This window comes from Dromaius novaehollandiae, unplaced genomic scaffold (assembly GCF_036370855.1).
Source record: "Dromaius novaehollandiae isolate bDroNov1 unplaced genomic scaffold, bDroNov1.hap1 HAP1_SCAFFOLD_31, whole genome shotgun sequence".
NCBI lineage: Eukaryota > Metazoa > Chordata > Aves > Casuariiformes > Dromaiidae > Dromaius > Dromaius novaehollandiae.
The window spans coordinates 3,985,780-3,990,760 of record NW_026991289.1 but is presented as its reverse complement, the minus strand read 5'-3'; the positions used below and the strand labels follow the sequence as shown (position 1 = coordinate 3,990,760).

Genomic DNA, 4,981 nt, shown 5'->3' with positions numbered 1-4,981 from the left:
CCCAGTGTCCCCGTCCCCACATCGTCTCCGTCCCCACATCGTCCTCGTCCTCCCACATCGCCTCCGCGCTCCCGCCCACCACGCGCTCCGCGGAGATCTGCCCGGCGCCCGGTGGCGTCACCACTGCCGCGTTGCGCCATTGGCGGGCGGCCGCCGGCGGGGCCAATGGCTGCGCGACAAGGCGGGGCGGGAGCCGCGGCTCAGCCCTGCGCAGCGCCCTCCGCGCGCGCCCTCGCTTTCGCTTCTCCCAACCTGCCACGCAGGGATCTGCCCAGCGCCTGGTGACGCCTCAGCCGACGCGAGCCGCTATTGGCGGGTGGGACAGAGCGCAGCCAATGGCGGTGTGCCGCAGCAGAGCCAATGGCGGTGTGGGGGCGTGGCCGCCGTGGGCTTCGGCGCTACATGAGGGCGACGGCGATGGCAGCGAGGAGGCGGTAGCGGGGCGGGCGATGGGGCCGGGGCTGCTGCTGCTGCTGCTGCTGCTGCTGCTGCTGCTGCTGCTGCTGCTGCTGCTGCTGCTGCTGCTGCTGCTGCTGCTGCTGCTGCTGCTGCTGCTGCTGCTGCTGGGGGGCGGTGGGGCGGCGGCGAGTGGTGAGTGCGGGCGGGGACCCCAGCCCCCCTCTGCCCTCCCCCGCTGCCGGGCTCCCCGTCAGCGGCCCCACGGACCGGCCTGCAACCGTCCCCGGGAGGTGCTGCCCCCCCGACCTGCCCCCCGGGACGTGCTACCCCCCTGGACCCCCCCGGGATGTGCTGCCCCCCGGAGCCCCCCAACCTGCCCCCCCAGGACGTCCTGCCCCCCTGACCTGAACCCTGGGACATGCTGCCCCCCCGACCTGCCCGTCTTGTCCCCCCGGGACATCTTGATCCCCCAGATGCCCCCCAATGTGCCCACCCCAGCCCCTCACTGCACCCCATGTCCCCGCAGGCCCCCACTCCCTGCGCTACTTCAACACCGCCGTGATGGAGCCCAGCCCGGGGCTGCCCGCCTTCGTCTCCGTGGGCTACGTGGACAGACAGCTCATCGATCGCTACGACAGTGAGATGCAGAGAGTGGTGCCGGGCGCGGCCTGGATGGAGCAGGAGGGTCAGGACCACTGGGACGAGGAGACCCGGATCAATCAGGACTGTCAGGAGACTTTCCGTGTGTACCTGGACACGCTGCAGAAGCGCTACAACCAGAGCGGGGGTGAGCACGGACCGGGGCTCCAGGGGCCGGGCCGGGGCTCCCGGCGACAGCCGCTCGCCATCAGCGCTGGGGGCTGCGGGGCTGGGGTGCCCCCGGCCCTGCGCTGGGTGCCGGGTCTGAGCCTCTCTGCTGCCGCTGAGCCCCCGTCTCCCTGCTTGTGTCTCAGGGTATCACACAGTGCAGTACACGTACGGCTGTGACCTCCTGGAGGATGGCGGGACCCGGGCTTTATGCAGCTTGGCTACGACGGGAAGGACTTCATCGCCTTTGACAAGGACACGCTGACATTCGTCACGGCGGATGCTGCTGCGCTAATCACGAAGAGGAAGTGGGAGGCTGAGAATGAGCCTGAGCGCTGGAAGCACTACCTGGAGAACAGCTGCATCGAGGGGCTGCGGAGATACGTGGAGCACGGGAGGGCCGCACTGGTGAGGGCGAGGCGGGACCCCCCGGACACGGGGACGGGCCCCGGGCTCGGTGCTGGGCCCAGGCGCCCGAGGGCGCTGCTGGCGGCGTGGTGCGGCGTGTGCATCCAGGCCTGGGCGCGAGTTGCCTGACCTCCCTCCCTCGCGCCGTCTCCCCAGAGCGCCCTGCGGTGAGAGTGTCGGCCAAGGAGAGCCACGGCTTCGTGACCCTGTCGTGCCAGGCTCACAGCTTCTACCTGCAGCCCATCAGCATCAGCTGGCTGAAAAAGGGCCGCGTCCAAGCCCAGGAGACCAAGCGGGGCAGTGTCACGCCCAACAATGATGGCACCTCCCTGCCTTGGCCAGCACTGAGGCCCTCCCCACAGAGAAGCACGAGTACCAGTGCCGTGTGGAGCACGCCAGCCTGCCGGAGCCTGGCCTCTTCTCCTGGGGTGAGCGCGGGTGGCCAGAGCTCGTGGTGTGCCCGCTGGAGGCAGCTCCCAGCCCCTGCTCCCGGCCCCGCTCTCTTCCATAGCCACCGAGCTCCCTGCTGCCTGTTGTCCTTGGGGTGGTCTTCGCTGTGGTTGTCGTCACCACGGCGATCGCCGGCTTTGTGGTCTGGAAGAGCAGATGGGGTAAAGCACGGGGGCCGAGGAGGCGGGGGGAGGGAGGCCGGGAGGAGAAGGGGCTCGAGCCGGAGCCCTGGGGCCGGAGCAGAGCCGGGCCGTGAGGGGCCGCGTGGCCTGATGCCTCTTTCTTCCCGCAGGGAGGAAGGAGCAGGGGTACGCGATCGCCAAAGGTGAGTGCCGGGGCTGCTCCGTCCCAGGCCGTGCCTGGCAGTGGGACAGCATTTGCTCTCTGGTTTCTGGCGGCCGCGGGGCTGGCGCGTCCCATCCCCCGCCTGCCCCCATCTCCCCTCTTCCGTGCTTTTCCCCGGCAGCGGGGCAGGGAAAGGGTTGCCATCCCGCCACTGGAGGCTGAGGCGCCCGGGCGCTGCCCTCTGCTCCTGGCGCCTGTGAGGCGGCTCCAGGGCCGGGTTCTGGCCCAGCGGGCTCTGCCCTGGTCCGGCTTTGCCCGCGGCTGGTGCAGGGCCCGCAGTGCCACTGGCACGGGGCCGGGGCTCACTGCCGCTCCTCTCTCACAGGCCACGACGGGGCATCCAGCAGCTCCAGAATGGGTCAGAGCTGGTGCTGGGAGCGGGGCGGGGGGCCCCGGCCCAGCGCGATGCCAGGCTGGCACCCGCCATGGGGCTGCCGGCTGGCTGGTCGCTGCGGCTGGGTTCCTGGGGGCTTCTGCCTGCTCCCCTGGCTCTGGGAGGGGGGATTTAGCCCCGCAGCGCAGCTCCCGTGGGGGACGGCGACGTGGGGCTGGGACCTGCAGGACAGGGCGCGCACAGGGGTGCGGGGGTACCCCCGTCCCCCACACCTCTGCCTTTATTGATTTTTTCCTCTCTTGTCTTTGCAGGCAGCAATGCCGCCATTTAAGCGCTCCATCCTGGTAAGCGAGGAGCCGCGGCCGGACCTGGCAGCATGGGCAGCGGGGGCCCAGCCCGCCCGAGCGCCTGCCGCCTCCTCGCTGCAGCTTCCGGGACGCCGCCAAGCCCCCTCGGCTCCCACAGCCTGGGAGCAGCAGCACCCGACGCCCCGCTTGAGGCTAAACCCGCCCCATTTGGGTGCTCGGGCACTGCGGGGTGCAGGTGGGCACCCGGGGGCAGGTCGGGGGGCTCAGGCTTTTGTCTCACTGCGCCTTGGATCTGCTCCCTGGCTCCGACGTGCTGCAAAAAGCTGTGAAGGTGGCGGGAAGCCCCCGGAGAAGAGGAGTGCTCGGAGCCTGCTCCTGCCGTGGTCCCAGCTCTGAGCTGGGGTAAAACCACTTTTATCAGTGTGCGAGGCAGGGTTTCCATCTGCCAGTTGCCTGGGAAATAGAGAATTTGCTGGATTTTTTCAGCATTTGTCCTGGTGGCTCTCTTTGAACAAGAATGCTGTTTCTGTGGTGGGCCTCTTCAAACAAGAACGCTGTTTCTGCGGTGGGCCTCTGAACAAGAACGCTGTTTTTTTGGTGCGTCTCGTAGCACAGGAACGTTGTTTTTAGGTGTGTCTGTTACGACAACAGTGCTGTTTTCTGACTGTACTGTTATGGAAATTAGGCTTGTCGGCCACCATAACAGGGCCCAACCCTAGGTTCCCGCAAGTAAAATTCAGAGCCAAATCAAAGCAAATTAAATAAGTAAATTTTAGTTACACGTGTGCAGTAATTACAGCTCGAGCTGGGTGCCTCCAAAGAGAGACCCCAACAAAAAAAAATCCTGGGCAATTATAGTTTTTTCAACTTACATTTCCCACCCCTCACGCGGTAGTTAGACCAATAGTAATTTTTAGGTCTGGGGTCTCCTGCTGCTCATTGGATCTCATCGTTGTTCCTAGGCAGGCTCTTTCTCTCCCTTATCTTTACTGTTGTGGTTTCTGCCGACGATTGTACCTTCATTTCTTGCTGGGTCTTACTGTTGTCTCTCAAGGTCCAGAGGAGGAGGAGGAGGTGATTCTAAATCATTACAATGAACACTGCCCCAGCAGTGAGCTAAGGCTTTGCCACTCAAGGTCCTAATGCCCTGCACGGGTCTTATTTCAAAGCCTTGACACCCTCCCTTTGGGAGTGTGAGACGCAGGAATGCAGACTGCTTGTAACTCCCTTATCTTCCCAGCTGGAACCAGCTCTGAGGCCCTTTTCTTACTGGACTAAGTAAAAGTTCATTATTTTCTCTAAGTGCGGCCTAAGGCTTCAGCAAATTTAGCTCCTCATGCTAAGCAAGTTTTAGAAAAGTTGTGCTAAGCAGCTACCTCTAGACAGTTTCAGTTTGCTATTCTTTAACACAAGTGGCAGTGTCCCTCCTGAGGTGCCAAGAATCCCAGTCCCTGAGCCATGGGGCTGGATACGACCTCCTTGGATTATTCATGACATGGGCTCATGACACACACCCCAGAGTCAAATAAATTTCTGTGGGAGAATGGGAGGAAGAAAGTAGAAATGAATCAAAGGAGGGGGAATACAGGCAAGGAGGCCCACCGGTAAACATCTCCAAATACAGGTGGATTTTGCCCCCACTCTAGCAAGGGCGTTCTTCCACAACCAGCAGCACCTGGGGGACGGAGGGTCTTTTCCTGATAGCCCTCATGGCACACAGGGCATCAGGATTTGAGACAGCCCTTCCAGCCAAGGGGCAATTTCTGGGGATCCATGGGATGTCTTCTTGCTTTCTCCACAGGTCTCATTACTGATTACTTGCAGAAGAGATGGCTTTGGAGGGATCCCAGGGCAGCCTTCCAATGGCTACAAGGAAGTCATCAAGAAGATGGTGCCAGGCTCTTCACCAGGGTGCATGGGGGGAGGACAA

General features: G+C 63.7%; 1 pseudogene; it reads left to right on the top strand.

Annotated features, from left to right (window-relative positions):
• Positions 1 to 335: 335 nt before the first annotated feature.
• Positions 336 to 3,074, top strand: LOC135325559 (class I histocompatibility antigen, F10 alpha chain-like; annotated as a pseudogene).
• Positions 3,075 to 4,981: the final 1,907 nt, after the last annotated feature.